The sequence below is a fragment of the Streptopelia decaocto genome (assembly GCF_964273445.1).
Source record: "Streptopelia decaocto genome assembly, chromosome: 19".
Taxonomy (NCBI): Eukaryota; Metazoa; Chordata; class Aves; order Columbiformes; family Columbidae; genus Streptopelia; species Streptopelia decaocto.
This window is the reverse complement of record NC_138674.1, coordinates 8,064,712-8,085,906: the sequence shown is the minus strand read 5'-3', so window position 1 is coordinate 8,085,906 and position 21,195 is coordinate 8,064,712.

Here is a 21,195-nt window from a genome sequence, read left to right as displayed (position 1 = left end):
GAGTTTGAGAGATTTGGACGTGAAAGGGTACCAGTCTTGTCGGGGATTGGGAACCCTTCGCCAGAATGTCCAAAGTTTCAGCGGGATTTCCAAAATGTTCAAAGGAACTCGAAACATGTCAACCTCGGTTTTGAGAATCTCTCCCGGAGTTTGAGAGATTTGGACGTGAAAGGGTACCAGTCTTGTCGGGGATTGGGAACCCTTCGCGAGAATGTCCAAAGTTTCAGCGGGATTTCCAAAATGTTGAGAGGAACTCGAAACATGTCAACCTCGGTTTTGAGAATCTCTCCCAGAGTTTGAGAGATTTGGACGTGAAAGGGTACCAGTCTTGTCGGGGATTGGGAACCCTTCGCCAGAATGACCAAAGTTTCAGCGGGATTTCCAAAATGTTGAAAGGAACTCGAAACATGTCAACCTTGGTTTTGAGAATCTCTCCCGGAGTTTGAGAGATTTGGACGTGAAAGGGTACCAGTGTTGTCGGGGATTGGGAACCCTTCTCGAGAATGACAAAATTTTCAGCTGGATTTCTAAAATGTTGAGAGGAACTCGAAACATGTCAACCTTGGTTTTGAGAATCTCTCCCTGAGTTTGAGAGATTTGGACGTGAAAGGGTACCAGTCTTGTCGGGGATTGGGAACCCTTCGCGAGAATGTCCAAAGTTTCAGCGGGATTTCCAAAATGTTGAAAGGAACTCAAAAAATGTCAACCTCGGTTTTGAGAATCTCTCCCGGAGTTTGAGAGATTTGGACGTGAAAGGGTACCAGTCTTGTCGGGGATTGGGAACCCTTCGCCAGAATGTCCAAAGTTTCAGCAAGATTTCCAAAATGTTCAAAGGAACTCGAAACATGTCAACCTTGGTTTTGAGAATCTCTCCCGGAGTGTGAGAGATTTGGACGTGAAAGGGTACCAGTCTTGTCGGGGATTGGGAACCCTTCGCGAGAATGTCCAAAGTTTCAGCGGGATTTCCAAAATGTTGAGAGGAACTCGAAACATGTCAACCTCGGTTTTGAGAATCTCTCCCGGAGTTTGAGAGATTTGGACGTGAAAGGGTACCAGTCTTGTCGGGGACTGGGAACCCTTCGCCAGAATGTCCAAAGTTTCAGCGGGATTTCCAAAATGTTGAGAGGAACTCGAAACATGTCAACCTTCGTTTTGAGAATCTCTCCCGGAGTTTGAGAGATTTGGACGTGAAAGGGTACCAGTGTTGTCGGGGATTGGGAACCCTTCTCGAGAATGACAAAATTTTCAGCTGGATTTCTAAAATGTTGAGAGGAACTCGAAACATGTCAACCTTGGTTTTGAGAATCTCTCCCTGAGTTTGAGAGATTTGGACGTGAAAGGGTACCAGTCTTGTCGGGGATTGGGAACCCTTCGCGAGAATGTCCAAAGTTTCAGCGGGATTTCCAAAATGTTGAAAGGAACTCAAAAAATGTCAACCTCGGTTTTGAGAATCTCTCCCGGAGTTTGAGAGATTTGGACGTGAAAGGGTACCAGTCTTGTCGGGGATTGGGAACCCTTCGCCAGAATGTCCAAAGTTTCAGCAAGATTTCCAAAATGTTCAAAGGAACTCGAAACATGTCAACCTTGGTTTTGAGAATCTCTCCCGGAGTGTGAGAGATTTGGACGTGAAAGGGTACCAGTCTTGTCGGGGATTGGGAACCCTTCGCGAGAATGTCCAAAGTTTCAGCGGGATTTCCAAAATGTTGAGAGGAACTCGAAACATGTCAACCTCGGTTTTGAGAATCTCTCCCGGAGTTTGAGAGATTTGGACGTGAAAGGGTACCAGTCTTGTCGGGGACTGGGAACCCTTCGCCAGAATGTCCAAAGTTTCAGCGGGATTTCCAAAATGTTGAGAGGAACTCGAAACATGTCAACCTTCGTTTTGAGAATCTCTCCCGGAGTTTGAGAGATTTGGACTTGAAAGGGTACCAGTCTTGTCGGGGATTGGGAACCCTTCGCCAGAATGTCCAAAGTTTCAGCGGGATTTCCAAAATGTTGAAAGGAACTCGAAACATGTCAACCTCGGTTTTGAGAATCTCTCCCAGAGTTTGAGAGATTTGGACGTGAAAGGGTACCAGTCTTGTCGGGGATTGGGAACCCTTCGCGAGAATGTCCAAAGTTTCAGGGGGATTTCCAAAATGTTGAGAGGAACTCGAAACATGTCAACCTTGGTTTTGAGAATCTCTCCCGGAGTTTGAGAGATTGGGACGTGAAAGGGTACCACTCTTGTCGGGGAATGGGAACCCTTCGCGAGAATGTCCAAAGTTTCAGCGGGATTTCCAAAATGTTGAGAGGAACTCGAAACATGTCAACCTTGGTTTTGAGAATCTCTCCCGGAGTTTGAGAGATTGGGACGTGAAAGGGTACCACTCTTGTCGGGGAATGGGAACCCTTCGCCAGAATGTCCAAAGTTTCAGCGGGATTTCCAAAATGTTGAGAGGAACTCGAAACATGTCAACCTTGGTTTTGAGAATCTCTCCCGGAGTTTGAGAGATTTGGACGTGAAAGGGTACCAGTCTTGTCGGGGATTGGGAACCCTTCGCCAGAATGTCCAAAGTTTCAGCGGGATTTCCAAAATGTTGAAAGGAACTCGAAACATGTCAACCTCGGTTTTGAAAATCTCTCCCAGAGTTTGAGAGATTTGGACGTGAAAGGGTACCAGTCTTGTCGGGGATTGGGAACCCTTCGCCAGAATGTCCAAAGTTTCAGCGGGATTTCCAAAATGTTCAAAGGAACTCGAAACATGTCAACCTCGGTTTTGAGAATCTCTCCCGGAGTTTGAGAGATTTGGACGTGAAAGGGTACCAGTCTTGTCGGGGATTGGGAACCCTTCGCGAGAATGTCCAAAGTTTCAGCGGGATTTCCAAAATGTTGAAAGGAACTCGAAACATATCAACCCCGGTTTTGAGAATCTCTCCCGGAGTTTGAGAAATTTGGACGTGAAAGGGTACCAGTCTTGTCGGGGATTGGGACCCTTCGCCAGAATGTCCAAAGTTTCAGCGGGATTTCCAAAATGTTGAGAGGAACTCGAAACATGTCAACCTTGGTTTTGAGAATCTCTCCCGGAGTGTGAGAGATTTGGACGTGAAAGGGTACCAGTCTTGTCGGGGATTGGGAACCCTTCGCGAGAATGTCCAAAGTTTCAGCGGGATTTCCAAAATGTTGAGAGGAACTCGAAACATGTCAACCTTGGTTTTGAGAATCTCTCCCGGAGTTTGAGAGATTTGGACGTGAAAGGGTACCAGTCTTGTCGGGGACTGGGAACCCTTCGCCAGAATGTCCAAAGTTTCAGCGGGATTTCCAAAATGTTGAGAGGAACTCGAAACATGTCAACCTTCGTTTTGAGAATCTCTCCCGGAGTTTGAGAGATTTGGACGTGAAAGGGTACCAGTCTTGTCGGGGATTGGGAACCCTTCGCCAGAATGTCCAAAGTTTCAGCGGGATTTCCAAAATGTTGAAAGGAACTCGAAACATGTCAACCTCGGTTTTGAGAATCTCTCCCAGAGTTTGAGAGATTTGGACGTGAAAGGGTACCAGTCTTGTCGGGGATTGGGAACCCTTCGCGAGAATGTCCAAAGTTTCAGCGGGATTTCCAAAATGTTGAAAGGAACTCGAAACATGTCAACCTTGGTTTTGAGAATCTCTCCCGGAGTGTGAGAGATTTGGACGTGAAAGGGTACCAGTCTTGTCGGGGATTGGGAACCCTTCGCCAGAATGTCCAAAGTTTTAGCGGGATTTCCAAAATGTTGAGAGGAACTCGAAACATGTCAACCTTGGTTTTGAGATTCTCTCCCGGAGTTTGAGAGATTTGGACGTGAAAGGGTACCAGTCTTGTCGGGGACTGGGAACCCTTCGCCAGAATGTCCAAAGTTTCAGCGGGATTTCCAAAATGTTGAGAGGAACTCGAAACATGTCAACCTTGGTTTTGAGAATCTCTCCCGGAGTTTGAGAGATTTGGACGTGAAAGGGTACCAGTCTTGTCGGGGATTGGGAACCCTTCGCCAGAATGTCCAAAGTTTCAGCGGGATTTCCAAAATGTTGAAAGGAACTCGAAACATGTCAACCTCGGTTTTGAGAATCTCTCCCAGAGTTTGAGAGATTTGGACGTGAAAGGGTACCAGTCTTGTCGGGGATTGGGAACCCTTCGCGAGAATGTCCAAAGTTTCAGCGGGATTTCCAAAATGTTGAAAGGAACTCGAAACATGTCAACCTTGGTTTTGAGAATCTCTCCCGGAGTTTGAGAGATTTGGACGTGAAAGGGTACCAGTCTTGTCGGGGATTGGGAACCCGTCGCCAGAATGTCCAAAGTTTCAGCGGGATTTCCAAAATGTTGAGAGGAACTCGAAACATGTCAACCTTGGTTTTGAGAATCTCTCCCGGAGTTTGAGAGATTGGGACGTGAAAGGGTACCACTCTTGTCGGGGAATGGGAACCCTTCGCGAGAATGTCCAAAGTTTCAGCGGGATTTCCAAAATGTTGAGAGGAACTCAAAACATGTCAACCTTGGTTTTGAGAATCTCTCCCGGAGTTTGAGAGATTTGGACGTGAAAGGGTCCCAGTCTTGTCGGGGATTGGGAACCCTTCGCGAGAATGTCCAAAGTTTCAGCGGCATTTCCAAAGTATTGAGAGGAACTCGAAACATGTCAACCTTGGTTTTGAGAATCTCTCCCGGAGTTTGAGAGATTTGGACGTGAAAGGGTACCAGTCTTGTCGGGGATTGGGAACCCTTCGCCAGAATGTCCAAAGTTTCAGCGGGATTTCCAAAATGTTCAAAGCAACTCGAAACATGTCAACCTCGGTTTTGAGAATCTCTCCCGGAGTTTGAGAGATTTGGACGTGAAAGGGTACCAGTCTTGTCGGGGATTGGGAACCCTTCGCGAGAATGTCCAAAGTTTCAGCGGGATTTCCAAAATGTTGAAAGGAACTCGAAACATGTCAACCTCGGTTTTGAGAATCTCTCCCGGAGTTTGAGAGATTTGGACGTGAAAGGGTACCAGTCTTGTCGGGGATTGGGAACCCTTCGCGAGAATGACCAAAGTTTCAGCGGGATTTCCAAAATTTTGAAAGGAACTCGAAACATGTCAACCTTGGTTTTGAGAATCTCTCCCGGAGTTTGCGAGATTTGGACGTGAAAGGGTACCAGTGTTGTCGGGGATTGGGAACCCTTCTCGAGAATGACAAAATTTTCAGCTGGATTTCTAAAATGTTGAGAGGAACTCGAAACATGTCAACCTTGGTTTTGAGAATCTCTCCCTGAGTTTGAGAGATTTGGACGTGAAAGGGTACCAGTCTTGTCGGGGATTGGGAACCCTTCGCGAGAATGTCCAAAGTTTCAGCGGGATTTCCAAAATGTTGAAAGGAACTCAAAAAATGTCAACCTCGGTTTTGAGAATCTCTCCCGGAGTTTGAGAGATTTGGACGTGAAAGGGTACCAGTCTTGTCGGGGATTGGGAACCCTTCGCCAGAATGTCCAAAGTTTCAGCAAGATTTCCAAAATGTTCAAAGGAACTCGAAACATGTCAACCTTGGTTTTGAGAATCTCTCCCGGAGTTTGAGAGATTTGGACGTGAAAGGGTCCCAGTCTTGTCGGGGATTGGGAACCCTTCGCGAGAATGTCCAAAGTTTCAGCGGGATTTCCAAAATGTTGAGAGGAACTCGAAACATGTCAACCTCGGTTTTGAGAATCTCTCCCGGAGTTTGAGAGATTTGGACGTGAAAGGGTACCAGTCTTGTCGGGGATTGGGAACCCTTCGCCAGAATGTCCAAAGTTTCAGCGGGATTTCCAAAATGTTCAAAGGAACTCGAATCATGTCAACCTTGGTTTTGAGAATCTCTCCCTTAGTTTGAGAGATTTGGACGTGAAAGGGTACCAGTCTTGTCGGGGATTGGGAACCCTTCGCGAGAATGTCCAAAGTTTCAGCGGGATTTCCAAAATGTTGAAAGGAACTCGAAACATATCAACCTCGGTTTTGAGAATCTCTCCCGGAGTTTGAGAAATTTGGATATGAAAGGGTACCAGTCTTGTCGGGGATTGGGAACCCTTCGCGAGAATGTCCAAAGTTTCAGGGGGATTTCCAAAATGTTGAGAGGAACTCGAAACATGTCAACCTCGGTTTTGAAAATCTCTCCCGGAGTTTGAGAGATTTGGATATGAAAGGGTACCAGTCTTGTCGGGGATTGGGAACCCTTCGCGAGAATGTCCAAAGTTTCAGGGGGATTTCCAAAATGTTGAGAGGAACTCGAAACATGTCAACCTTGGTTTTGAGAATCTCTCCCGGAGTTTGAGAGATTGGGACGTGAAAGGGTACCACTCTTGTCGGGGAATGGGAACCCTTCGCGAGAATGTCCAAAGTTTCAGCGGGATTTCCAAAATGTTGAGAGGAACTCGAAACATGTCAACCTTGGTTTTGAGAATCTCTCCCGGAGTTTGAGAGATTGGGACGTGAAAGGGTACCACTCTTGTCGGGGAATGGGAACCCTTCGCGAGAATGTCCAAAGTTTCAGCGGGATTTCCAAAATGTTGAGAGGAACTCGAAACATGTCAACCTTGGTTTTGAGAATCTCTCCCGGAGTTTGAGAGATTTGGACGTGAAAGGGTACCAGTCTTGTCGGGGATTGGGAACCCTTCGCCAGAATGTCCAAAGTTTCAGCGGGATTTCCAAAATGTTTAAAGGAACTCGAAACATGTCAACCTCGGTTTTGAAAATCTCTCCCAGAGTTTGAGAGATTTGGACGTGAAAGGGTACCAGTCTTGTCGGGGATTGGGAACCCTTAGCGAGAATGTCCAAAGTTTCAGCGGGATTTCCAAAATGTTCAAAGGAACTCGAAACATGTCAGCCTCGGTTTTGAGAATCTCTCCCGGAGTTTGAGAGATTTGGACGTGAAAGGGTACCAGTCTTGTCGGGGATTGGGAACCCTTCGCGAGAATGTCCAAAGTTTCAGCGGGATTTCCAAAATGTTGAAAGGAACTCGAAACATATCAACCCCGGTTTTGAGAATCTCTCCCGGAGTTTGAGAAATTTGGACGTGAAAGGGTACCAGTCTTGTCGGGGATTGGGACCCTTCGCCAGAATGTCCAAAGTTTCAGCGGGATTTCCAAAATGTTGAGAGGAACTCGAAACATGTCAACCTTGGTTTTGAGAATCTCTCCCGGAGTGTGAGAGATTTGGACGTGAAAGGGTACCAGTCTTGTCGGGGATTGGGAACCCTTCGCGAGAATGTCCAAAGTTTCAGCGGGATTTCCAAAATGTTGAGAGGAACTCGAAACATGTCAACCTTGGTTTTGAGAATCTCTCCCGGAGTTTGAGAGATTTGGACGTGAAAGGGTACCAGTCTTGTCGGGGATTTGGAACCCTTCGCCAGAATGTCCAAAGTTTCAGCGGGATTTCCAAAATGTTGAGAGGAACTCGAAACATGTCAGCCTCGGTTTTGAGAATCTCTCCCGGAGTTTGAGAGATTTGGACGTGAAAGGGTACCAGTCATGTCGGGGATTGGGAACCCTTCGCGAGAATGTCCAAAGTTTCAGCGGGATTTCCAAAATGTTGAGAGGAACTCGAAACATGTCAACCTCGGTTTTGAGAATCTCTCCCGGAGTTTGAGAGATTTGGACGTGAAAGGGTACCAGTCTTGTCGGGGATTGGGAACCCTTCGCGAGAATGTCCAAAGTTTCAGCGGGATTTCCAAAATGTTGAAAGGAACTCGAAACATGTCAACCTTGGTTTTGAGAATCTCTCCCGGAGTTTGAGAGATTTGGACGTGAAAGGGTACCAGTCTTGTCGGCGATTGGGAACCCGTCGCCAGAATGTCCAAAGTTTCAGCGGGATTTCCAAAATGTTGAAAGGAACTCGAAACATATCAACCTCGGTTTTGAGAATCTCTCCCGGAGTTTGAGAGATTTGGACGTGAAAGGGTACCAGTCTTGTCGGGGATTGGGAACCCTTCGCCAGAATGTCCAAACTTTTAGCGGGATTTCCAAAATGTTTAAAGGAACTCGAAACATATCAACCTCGGTTTTGAGAATCTCTCCCGGAGTTTGAGAGATTTGGACGTGAAAGGGTACCAGTCTTGTCGGGGATTGGGAACCCTTCGCGAGAATGACCAAAGTTTCAGCGGGATTTCCAAAATGTTGAAAGGAACTCGAACATGTCAACCTCGGTTTTGAGAATCTCTCCCGGAGTTTGAGAGATTTGGACGTGAAAGGGTACCAGTCTTGTCGGGGATTGGGAACCCTTCGCCAGAATGTCCAAAGTTTCAGCGGGATTTCCAAAATGTTGAAAGGAACTCGAAACATGTCAACCTCGGTTTTGAGAATCTCTCCCAGAGTTTGAGAGATTTGGACGTGAAAGGGTACCAGTCTTGTCGGGGATTGGGAACCCTTCGCCAGAATGTCCAAAGTTTCAGCGGGATTTCCAAAATGTTGAGAGGAACTCGAAACATGTCAACCTTGGTTTTGAGAATCTCTCCCGGAGTTTGAGAGATTGGGACGTGAAAGGGTACCACTCTTGTCGGGGAATGGGAACCCTTCGCGAGAATGTCCAAAGTTTCAGCGGGATTTCCAAAATGTTGAGAGGAACTCAAAACATGTCAACCTTGGTTTTGAGAATCTCTCCCGGAGTTTGAGAGATTTGGACGTGAAAGGGTCCCAGTCTTGTCGGGGATTGGGAACCCTTCGCGAGAATGTCCAAAGTTTCAGCGGCATTTCCAAAGTATTGAGAGGAACTCGAAACATGTCAACCTTGGTTTTGAGAATCTCTCCCGGAGTTTGAGAGATTTGGACGTGAAAGGGTACCAGTCTTGTCGGGGATTGGGAACCCTTCGCCAGAATGTCCAAAGTTTCAGCGGGATTTCCAAAATGTTGAAAGGAACTCGAAACATGTCAACCTCGGTTTTGAGAATCTCTCCCGGAGTTTGAGAGATTTGGACGTGAAAGGGTACCAGTCTTGTCGGGGATTGGGAACCCTTCGCCAGAATGTCCAAAGTTTCAGCGGGATTTCCAAAATGTTGAAAGGAACTCGAAACATGTCAACCTCGGTTTTGAGAATCTCTCCCAGAGTTTGAGAGATTTGGACGTGAAAGGGTACCAGTCTTGTCGGGGATTGGGAACCCTTCGCGAGAATGACCAAAGTTTCAGCGGGATTTCCAAAATTTTGAAAGGAACTCGAAACATGTCAACCTTGGTTTTGAGAATCTCTCCCGGAGTTTGCGAGATTTGGACGTGAAAGGGTACCAGTGTTGTCGGGGATTGGGAACCCTTCTCGAGAATGACAAAATTTTCAGCTGGATTTCTAAAATGTTGAGAGGAACTCGAAACATGTCAACCTTGGTTTTGAGAATCTCTCCCTGAGTTTGAGAGATTTGGACGTGAAAGGGTACCAGTCTTGTCGGGGATTGGGAACCCTTCGCGAGAATGTCCAAAGTTTCAGCGGGATTTCCAAAATGTTGAAAGGAACTCAAAAAATGTCAACCTCGGTTTTGAGAATCTCTCCCGGAGTTTGAGAGATTTGGACGTGAAAGGGTACCAGTCTTGTCGGGGATTGGGAACCCTTCGCCAGAATGTCCAAAGTTTCAGCAAGATTTCCAAAATGTTCAAAGGAACTCGAAACATGTCAACCTTGGTTTTGAGAATCTCTCCCGGAGTTTGAGAGATTTGGACGTGAAAGGGTCCCAGTCTTGTCGGGGATTGGGAACCCTTCGCGAGAATGTCCAAAGTTTCAGCGGGATTTCCAAAATGTTGAGAGGAACTCGAAACATGTCAACCTCGGTTTTGAGAATCTCTCCCGGAGTTTGAGAGATTTGGACGTGAAAGGGTACCAGTCTTGTCGGGGATTGGGAACCCTTCGCCAGAATGTCCAAAGTTTCAGCGGGATTTCCAAAATGTTCAAAGGAACTCGAATCATGTCAACCTTGGTTTTGAGAATCTCTCCCTTAGTTTGAGAGATTTGGACGTGAAAGGGTACCAGTCTTGTCGGGGATTGGGAACCCTTCGCGAGAATGTCCAAAGTTTCAGCGGGATTTCCAAAATGTTGAAAGGAACTCGAAACATATCAACCTCGGTTTTGAGAATCTCTCCCGGAGTTTGAGAGATTTGGACGTGAAAGGGTACCAGTCTTGTCGGGGATTGGGAACCCTTCGCGAGAATGTCCAAAGTTTCAGGGGGATTTCCAAAATGTTGAGAGGAACTCGAAACATGTCAACCTCGGTTTTGAGAATCTCTCCCGGAGTTTGAGAGATTTGGATATGAAAGGGTACCAGTCTTGTCGGGGATTGGGAACCCTTCGCGAGAATGTCCAAAGTTTCAGGGGGATTTCCAAAATGTTGAGAGGAACTCGAAACATGTCAACCTTGGTTTTGAGAATCTCTCCCGGAGTTTGAGAGATTGGGACGTGAAAGGGTACCACTCTTGTCGGGGAATGGGAACCCTTCGCGAGAATGTCCAAAGTTTCAGCGGGATTTCCAAAATGTTGAGAGGAACTCGAAACATGTCAACCTTGGTTTTGAGAATCTCTCCCGGAGTTTGAGAGTATGGGACGTGAAAGGGTACCACTCTTGTCGGGGAATGGGAACCCTTCGCGAGAATGTCCAAAGTTTCAGCGGGATTTCCAAAATGTTGAGAGGAACTCGAAACATGTCAACCTTGGTTTTGAGAATCTCTCCCGGAGTTTGAGAGATTTGGACGTGAAAGGGTACCAGTCTTGTCGGGGATTGGGAACCCTTCGCCAGAATGTCCAAAGTTTCAGCGGGATTTCCAAAATGTTTAAAGGAACTCGAAACATGTCAACCTCGGTTTTGAAAATCTCTCCCAGAGTTTGAGAGATTTGGACGTGAAAGGGTACCAGTCTTGTCGGGGATTGGGAACCCTTAGCGAGAATGTCCAAAGTTTCAGCGGGATTTCCAAAATGTTCAAAGGAACTCGAAACATGTCAGCCTCGGTTTTGAGAATCTCTCCCGGAGTTTGAGAGATTTGGACGTGAAAGGGTACCAGTCTTGTCGGGGATTGGGAACCCTTCGCGAGAATGTCCAAAGTTTCAGCGGGATTTCCAAAATGTTGAAAGGAACTCGAAACATATCAACCCCGGTTTTGAGAATCTCTCCCGGAGTTTGAGAAATTTGGACGTGAAAGGGTACCAGTCTTGTCGGGGATTGGGACCCTTCGCCAGAATGTCCAAAGTTTCAGCGGGATTTCCAAAATGTTGAGAGGAACTCGAAACATGTCAACCTTGGTTTTGAGAATCTCTCCCGGAGTGTGAGAGATTTGGACGTGAAAGGGTACCAGTCTTGTCGGGGATTGGGAACCCTTCGCGAGAATGTCCAAAGTTTCAGCGGGATTTCCAAAATGTTGAGAGGAACTCGAAACATGTCAACCTTGGTTTTGAGAATCTCTCCCGGAGTTTGAGAGATTTGGACGTGAAAGGGTACCAGTCTTGTCGGGGATTTGGAACCCTTCGCCAGAATGTCCAAAGTTTCAGCGGGATTTCCAAAATGTTGAGAGGAACTCGAAACATGTCAGCCTCGGTTTTGAGAATCTCTCCCGGAGTTTGAGAGATTTGGACGTGAAAGGGTACCAGTCATGTCGGGGATTGGGAACCCTTCGCGAGAATGTCCAAAGTTTCAGCGGGATTTCCAAAATGTTGAGAGGAACTCGAAACATGTCAACCTCGGTTTTGAGAATCTCTCCCGGAGTTTGAGAGATTTGGACGTGAAAGGGTACCAGTCTTGTCGGGGATTGGGAACCCTTCGCGAGAATGTCCAAAGTTTCAGCGGGATTTCCAAAATGTTGAAAGGAACTCGAAACATGTCAACCTTGGTTTTGAGAATCTCTCCCGGAGTTTGAGAGATTTGGACGTGAAAGGGTACCAGTCTTGTCGGGGATTGGGAACCCGTCGCCAGAATGTCCAAAGTTTCAGCGGGATTTCCAAAATGTTGAAAGGAACGCGAAACATATCAACCTCGGTTTTGAGAATCTCTCCCGGAGTTTGAGAGATTTGGACGTGAAAGGGTACCAGTCTTGTCGGGGATTGGGAACCCTTCGCCAGAATGTCCAAACTTTTAGCGGGATTTCCAAAATGTTTAAAGGAACTCGAAACATATCAACCTCGGTTTTGAGAATCTCTCCCGGAGTTTGAGAGATTTGGACGTGAAAGGGTACCAGTCTTGTCGGGGATTGGGAACCCTTCGCGAGAATGACCAAAGTTTCAGCGGGATTTCCAAAATGTTGAAAGGAACTCGAAACATGTCAACCTCGGTTTTGAGAATCTCTCCCGGAGTTTGAGAGATTTGGACGTGAAAGGGTACCAGTCTTGTCGGGGATTGGGAACCCTTCGCGAGAATGTCCAAAGTTTCAGCGGGATTTCCAAAATGTTGAGAGGAACTCGAAACATGTCAACCTCGGTTTTGAGAATCTCTCCCGGAGTTTGAGAGATTTGGACGTGAAAGGGTACCAGTCTTGTCGGGGATTTGGAACCCTTCGCCAGAATGTCCAAAGTTTCAGCGGGATTTCCAAAATGTTGAGAGGAACTCGAAACATGTCAGCCTCGGTTTTGAGAATCTCTCCCGGAGTTTGAGAGATTTGGACGTGAAAGGGTACCAGTCATGTCGGGGATTGGGAACCCTTCGCGAGAATGTCCAAAGTTTCAGCGGGATTTCCAAAATGTTGAGAGGAACTCGAAACATGTCAACCTTGGTTTTGAGAATCTCTCCCGGAGTTTGAGAGATTTGGACGTGAAAGGGTACCAGTCTTGTCGGGGATTGGGAACCCTTCGCGAGAATGTTCAAAGTTTCAGCGGGATTTCCAAAATGTTGAAAGGAACTCGAAACATATCAACCTCGGTTTTGAGAATCTCTCCCGGAGTTTGAGAGATTTGGACGTGAAAGGGTACCAGTCTTGTCGGGGATTGGGAACCCTTCACGAGAATGTCCAAAGTTTCAGCGGGATTTCCAAAATGTTGAGAGGAACTCGAAACATGTCAGCCTCGGTTTTGAGAATCTCTCCCGGAGTTTGAGAGATTTGGACGTGAAAGGGTACCAGTCTTGTCGGGGATTGGGAACCCTTCGTGGGAATGTCCAAAGTTTCAGCAAGATTTCCAAAATGTTGAGAGGAACTCGAAACATGTCAACCTCGGTTTTGAGAATCTCTCCCGGAGTTTGAGAGATTTGGACGTGAAAGGGTACCAGTCTTGTCGGGGATTGGGAACCCTTCGCCAGAATGTCCAAAGTTTCAGCGCGATTTCCAAAATGTTGAAAGGAACTCGAAAGATGTCAACCTCGGTTTTGAGAATCTCTCCCAGAGTTTGAGAGATTTGGACGTGAAAGGGTACCAGTCTTGTCGGGGATTGGGAACGCTTCGCGAGAATGTCCAAAGTTTCAGCGGCATTTCCAAAGTATTGAGAGGAACTCGAAACATGTCAACCTTGCTTTTGAGAATCTCTCCCGGAATTTGAGAGATTTGGACGTGAAAGGGTACCAGTCTTGTCGGGGATTGGGAACCCTTCGCGAGAATGACAAAATTTTCAGCTGGATTTCTAAAATGTTGAGAGGAACTCGAAACATGTCAACCTTGGTTTTGAGAATCTCTCCCGGAGTTTGAGAGATTTGGACGTGAAAGGGTACCAGTCTTGTCGGGGATTGGGAACCCTTCGCCAGAATGTCCAAAGTTTCAGCGGGATTTCCAAAATGTTGAAAGGAACTCGAAACATGTCAACCTCGGTTTTGAGAATCTCTCCCAGAGTTTGAGAGATTTGGACATGAAAGGGTACCAGTCTTGTCGGGGATTGGGAACCCTTTGCGAGAATGTCCAAAGTTTCAGCGGGATTTCCAAAATGTTGAGAGGAACTCGAAACATGTCAACCTTGGTTTTGTGCATCTCTCCCGGAGTTTGAGAGATTTGGACGTGAAAGGGTACCAGTCTTGTCGGGGATTTGGAACCCTTCGCCAGAATGTCCAAAGTTTCAGCGGGATTTCCAAAATGTTGAGAGGAACTCGAAACATGTCAGCCTCGGTTTTGAGAATCTCTCCCGGAGTTTGAGAGATTGGGACGTGAAAGGGTACCAGTCTTGTCGGGGATTGGGAACCCTTCGCGAGAATGTCCAAAGTTTCAGCGGGATTTCCAAAATGTTGAGAGGAACTCGAAACATGTCAACCTCGGTTTTGAGAATCTCTCCCGGAGTTTGAGAGATTTGGACGTGAAAGGGTACCAGTCTTGTCGGGCATTGGGAACCCTTCGCCAGAATGTCCAAAGTTTCAGCGGGATTTCCAAAATGTTGAAAGGAACTCGAAACATGTCAACCTCGGTTTTGAGAATCTCTCCCGGAGTTTGAGAGATTTGGACGTGAAAGGGTACCAGTCTTTTCGGGGATTGGGAACCCTTCGCGAGAATGTCCAAAGTTTCAGCGGGATTTCCAAAATGTTGAGAGGAACTCGAAACATGTCAACCTTGGTTTTGAGAATCTCTCCTGGAGTTTGAGAGATTTGGACGTGAAAGGGTACCAGTCTTGTCGGGGATTGGGAACCCTTCGTGGGAATGTCCAAAGTTTCAGCAAGATTTCCAAAATGTTGAGAGGAACTCGAAACATGTCAACCTCGGTTTTGAGAATCTCTCCCGGAGTTTGAGAGATTTGGACGTGAAAGGGTACCAGTCTTGTCGGGGATTGGGAACCCTTCGCCAGAATGTCCAAAGTTTCAGCAGGATTTCCCAAATGTTGAAAGGAACTCGAAACATGTCAACCTCGGTTTTGAGAATCTCTCCCAGAGTTTGAGAGATTTGGACGTGAAAGGGTACCAGTCTTGTCGGGGATTGGGAACCCTTTGCGAGAATGTCCAAAGTTTCAGCGGGATTTCCAAAATGTTGAGAGGAACTCGAAACATGTCAGCCTCGGTTTTGAGAATCTCTCCCGGAGTTTGAGAGATTGGGACGTGAAAGGGTACCAGTCTTGTCGGGGATTGGGAACCCTTCGCGAGAATGTCCAAAGTTTCAGCGGGATTTCCAAAGTATTGAGAGGAACTCGAAACATGTCAACCTTGGTTTTGAGAATCTCTCCCGGAATTTGAGAGATTTGGACGTGAAAGGGTACCAGTCTTGTCGGGGATTGGGAACCCTTCGCGAGAATGACAAAATTTTCAGCTGGATTTCTAAAATGTTGAGAGGAACTCGAAACATGTCAACCTTGGTTTTGAGAATCTCTCCCGGAGTTTGAGAGATTTGGACGTGAAAGGGTACCAGTCTTGTCGGGGATTGGGAACCCTTCGCGAGAATGTCCAAAGTTTCAGCGGCATTTCCAAAGTATTGAGAGGAACTCGAAACATGTCAACCTTGGTTTTGTGCATCTCTCCCGGAGTTTGAGAGATTTGGACGTGAAAGGGTACCAGTCTTGTCGGGGATTTGGAACCCTTCGCCAGAATGTCCAAAGTTTCAGCGGGATTTCCAAAATGTTGAGAGGAACTCGAAACATGTCAGCCTCGGTTTTGAGAATCTCTCCCGGAGTTTGAGAGATTGGGACGTGAAAGGGTACCAGTCTTGTCGGGGATTGGGAACCCTTCGCGAGAATGTCCAAAGTTTCAGCGGGATTTCCAAAATGTTGAGAGGAACTCGAAACATGTCAACCTCGGTTTTGAGAATCTCTCCCGGAGTTTGAGAGATTTGGATGTGAAAGGGTACCAGTCTTGTCGGGGATTGGGAACCCTTCGCGAGAATGTCCAAAGTTTCAGCGGGATTTCCAAAATGTTGAGAGGAACTCGAAACATGTCAACCTCGGTTTTGAGAATCTCTCCCGGAGTTTGAGAGATTTGGACGTGAAAGGGTACCAGTCTTTTCGGGGATTGGGAACCCTTCGCGAGAATGTCCAAAGTTTCAGCGGGATTTCCATAATGTTGAGAGGAACTCGAAACATGTCAACCTTGGTTTTGAGAATCTCTCCCGGAGTTTGAGAGATTTGGACGTGAAAGGGTACCAGTCTTGTCGGGGATTGGGAACCCTTCGTGGGAATGTCCAAAGTTTCAGCGGGATTTCCAAAATGTTGAGAGGAACTCGAAACATGTCAACCTTGGTTTTGAGAATCTCTCCCGGAGTTTGAGAGATTTGGACGTGAAAGGGTACCAGTCTTGTCGGGGATTGGGAACCCTTCGCCAGAATGTCCAAAGTTTCAGCGGGATTTCCAAAATGTTGAGAGGAACTCGAAACATGTCAACCTTGGTTTTGAGAATCTCTCCCGGAGTTTGAGAGATTTGGACATGAAAGGGTACCAGTCTTGTCGGGGATTGGGAACCCTTCGCGAGAATGTCCAAAGTTTCAGCAAGATTTCCAAAATGTTGAGAGGAACTCGAAACATGTCAACCTTGGTTTTGAGAATCTCTCCCGGAGTTTGAGAGATTTGGACGTGAAAGCGTACCAGTCTTGTCGGGGATTGGGAACCCTTCGCCAGAATGTCCAAAGTTTCAGCGGGATTTCCAAAATGTTGAAAGGAACTCGAAAGATGTCAACCTCGGTTTTGAGAATCTCTCCCGGAGTTTGAGAGATTTGGACGTGAAAGGGTACCAGTCTTGTCGGGGATTGGGAACCCTTCGCGAGAATGACAAAATTTTCAGCTGGATTTCTAAAATGTTGAGAGGAACTCGAAACATGTCAACCTTGGTTTTGAGAATCTCTCCCGGAGTTTGAGAGATTTGGACGTGAAAGGGTACCAGTCTTGTCGGGGATTGGGAACCCTTCGCGAGAATGTCCAAAGTTTCAGCGGGATTTCCAAAATGTTGAAAGGAACTCGAAACATATCAACCTCGGTTTTGAGAATCTCTCCCGGAGTTTGAGAAATTTGGACGTGAAAGGGTACCAGTCTTGTCGGGGATTGGGAACCCTTCGCGAGAATGTCCAAAGTTTCAGCGGGATTTCCAAAATGTTGAGAGGAACTCGAAACATGTCAACCTCAGTTTTGAGAATCTCTCCCGGAGTTTGAGAGATTTGGACGTGAAAGGGTACCAGTCTTGTCGGGGATTGGGAACCCTTCGCGAGAATGTCCAAAGTTTCAGTGGGATTTCCAAAATGTTGAGAGGAACTCGAAACATGTCAACCTTGGTTTTGAGAATCTCTCCCGGAGTTTGAGAGATTTGGACGTGAAAGGGTACCAGTCTTGTCGGGGATTGGGAACCCTTCGCGAGAATGTCCAAAGTTTCAGCGGGATTTCCAAAATGTTGAGAGGAACTCGAAACATGTCAACCTTGGTTTTGAGAATCTCTCCCGGAGTTTGAGAGATTTGGATGTGAAAGGGTACCAGTCTTGTCGGGGATTGGGAACCCTTCGCGAGAATGTCCAAAGTTTCAGGGGGATTTCCAAAATGTTGAGAGGAACTCGAAACATGTCAACCTTGGTTTTGAGAATCTCTCCCGGAGTTTGAGAGATTGGGACGTGAAAGGGTACCACTCTTGTCGGGGATTGGGAACCCTTCGCCAGAATGTCCAAAGTTTCAGCGAGATTTCCAAAATGTTGAGAGGAACTCGAAACATGTCAACCTTGGTTTTGAGAATCTCTCCCGGAGTTTGAGAGATTGGGACGTGAAAGGGTACCAGTCTTGAAGGGGAATGGGAACCCTTCGCGAGAATGTCCAAAGTTTCAGCGGGATTTCCAAAATGTTGAGAGGAACTCGAAACATGTCAACCTCGGTTTTGAGAATCTCTCCCGGAGTTTGAGAGATTTGGACGTGAAAGGGTACCAGTCTTGTCGGGCATTGGGAACCCTTCGCCAGAATGTCCAAAGTTTCAGCGGGATTTCCAAAATGTTGAAAGGAACTCGAAACATGTCAACCTCGGTTTTGAGAATCTCTCCCGGAGTTTGAGAGATTTGGACGTGAAAGGGTACCAGTCTTTTCGGGGATTGGGAACCCTTCGCGAGAATGTCCAAAGTTTCAGCGGGATTTCCAAAATGTTGAGAGGAACTCGAAACATGTCAACCTTGGTTTTGAGAATCTCTCCTGGAGTTTGAGAGATTTGGACGTGAAAGGGTACCAGTCTTGTCGGGGATTGGGAACCCTTCGCCAGAATGTCCAAAGTTTCAGCAAGATTTCCAAAATGTTGAGAGGAACTCGAAACATGTCAACCTTGGTTTTGAGAATCTCTCCCGGAGTTTGAGAGATTTGGACGTGAAAGGGTACCAGTCTTGTCGGGGATTGGGAACCCTTCGCCAGAATGTCCAAAGTTTCAGCAGGATTTCCCAAATGTTGAAAGGAACTCGAAACATGTCAACCTCGGTTTTGAGAATCTCTCCCAGAGTTTGAGAGATTTGGACGTGAAAGGGTACCAGTCTTGTCGGGGATTGGGAACCCTTTGCGAGAATGTCCAAAGTTTCAGCGGGATTTCCAAAATGTTGAGAGGAACTCGAAACATGTCAACCTTGGTTTTGTGCATCTCTCCCGGAGTTTGAGAGATTTGGACGTGAAAGGGTACCAGTCTTGTCGGGGATTTGGAACCCTTCGCCAGAATGTCCAAAGTTTCAGCGGGATTTCCAAAATGTTGAGAGGAACTCGAAACATGTCAGCCTCGGTTTTGAGAATCTCTCCCGGAGTTTGAGAGATTTGGATGTGAAAGGGTACCAGTCTTGTCGGGGATTGGGAACCCTTCGCGAGAATGTCCAAAGTTTCAGGGGGATTTCCAAAATGTTGAGAGGAACTCGAAACATGTCAACCTTGGTTTTGAGAATCTCTCCCGGAGTTTGAGAGATTGGGACGTGAAAGGGTACCACTCTTGTCGGGGATTGGGAACCCTTCGCCAGAATGTCCAAAGTTTCAGCGAGATTTCCAAAATGTTGAGAGGAACTCGAAACATGTCAACCTTGGTTTTGAGAATCTCTCCCGGAGTTTGAGAGATTGGGACGTGAAAGGGTACCAGTCTTGAAGGGGAATGGGAACCCTTCGCGAGAATGTCCAAAGTTTCAGCGGGATTTCCAAAATGTTGAGAGGAACTCGAAACATGTCAACCTCGGTTTTGAGAATCTCTCCCGGAGTTTGAGAGATTTGGACGTGAAAGGGTACCAGTCTTGTCGGGCATTGGGAACCCTTCGCCAGAATGTCCAAAGTTTCAGCGGGATTTCCAAAATGTTGAAAGGAACTCGAAACATGTCAACCTCGGTTTTGAGAATCTCTCCCGGAGTTTGAGAGATTTGGACGTGAAAGGGTACCAGTCTTTTCGGGGATTGGGAACCCTTCGCGAGAATGTCCAAAGTTTCAGCGGGATTTCCAAAATGTTGAGAGGAACTCGAAACATGTCAACCTTGGTTTTGAGAATCTCTCCTGGAGTTTGAGAGATTTGGACGTGAAAGGGTACCAGTCTTGTCGGGGATTGGGAACCCTTCGTGGGAATGTCCAAAGTTTCAGCAAGATTTCCAAAATGTTGAGAGGAACTCGAAACATGTCAACCTTGGTTTTGAGAATCTCTCCCGGAGTTTGAGAGATTTGGACGTGAAAGGGTACCAGTCTTGTCGGGGATTGGGAACCCTTCGCCAGAATGTCCAAAGTTTCAGCAGGATTTCCCAAATGTTGAAAGGAACTCGAAACATGTCAACCTCGGTTTTGAGAATCTCTCCCAGAGTTTGAGAGATTTGGACGTGAAAGGGTACCAGTCTTGTCGGGGATTGGGAACCCTTTGCGAGAATGTCCAAAGTTTCAGCGGGATTTCCAAAATGTTGAGAGGAACTCGAAACATGTCAACCTTGGTTTTGTGCATCTCTCCCGGAGTTTGAGAGATTTGGACGTGAAAGGGTACCAGTCTTGTCGGGGATTTGGAACCCTTCGCCAGAATGTCCAAAGTTTCAGCGGGATTTCCAAAATGTTGAGAGGAACTCGAAACATGTCAGCCTCGGTTTTGAGAATCTCTCCCGGAGTTTGAGAGATTGGGACGTGAAAGGGTACCAGTCTTGTCGGGGATTGGGAACCCTTCGCGAGAATGTCCAAAGTTTCAGCGGGATTTCCAAAGTATTGAGAGGAACTCGAAACATGTCAACCTTGGTTTTGAGAATCTCTCCCGGAGTTTAAGAGATTTGGACGTGAAAGGGTACCAGTCTTGTCGGGGATTGGGAACCCTTCGCGAGAATGTCCAAAGTTTCAGCGGCATTTCCAAAGTATTGAGAGGAACTCGAAACATGTCAACCTTGGTTTTGTGCATCTCTCCCGGAGTTTGAGAGATTTGGACGTGAAAGGGTACCAGTCTTGTCGGGGATTTGGAACCCTTCGCCAGAATGTCCAAAGTTTCAGCGGGATTTCCAAAATGTTGAGAGGAACTCGAAACATGTCAGCCTCGGTTTTGAGAATCTCTCCCGGAGTTTGAGAGATTGGGACGTGAAAGGGTACCAGTCTTGTCGGGGATTGGGAACCCTTCGCGAGAATGTCCAAAGTTTCAGCGGGATTTCCAAAATGTTGAGAGGAACTCGAAACATGTCAACCTCGATTTTGAGAATCTCTCCCGGAGTTTGAGAGATTTGGATGTGAAAGGGTACCAGTCTTGTCGGGGATTGGGAACCCTTCGCCAGAATGTCCAAAGTTTCAGCGGGATTTCCAAAATGTTGAGAGGAACTCGAAACATGTCAACCTCGGTTTTGAGAATCTCTCCCGGAGTTTGAGAGATTTGGACGTGAAAGGGTACCAGTCTTTTCGGGGATTGGGAACCCTTCGCCAGAATGTCCAAAGTTTCAGCGGGATTTCCATAATGTTGAGAGGAACTCGAAACATGTCAACCTTGGTTTTGAGAATCTCTCCCGGAGTTTGAGAGATTTGGACGTGAAAGGGTACCAGTCTTGTCGGGGATTGGGAACCCTTCGTGGGAATGTCCAAAGTTTCAGCGGGATTTCCAAAATGTTGAGAGGAACTCGAAACATGTCAACCTTGGTTTTGAGAATCTCTCCCGGAGTTTGAGAGATTTGGACGTGAAAGGGTACCAGTCTTGTCGGGGATTGGGAACCCTTCGCCAGAATGTCCAAAGTTTCAGCGGGATTTCCAAAATGTTGAGAGGAACTCGAAACATGTCAACCTTGGTTTTGAGAATCTCTCCCGGAGTTTGAGAGATTTGGACGTGAAAGGGTACCAGTCTTGTCGGGGATTGGGAACCCTTCGCGAGAATGTCCAAAGTTTCAGCAAGATTTCCAAAATGTTGAGAGGAACTCGAAACATGTCAACCTTGGTTTTGAGAATCTCTCCCGGAGTTTGAGAGATTTGGACATGAAAGCGT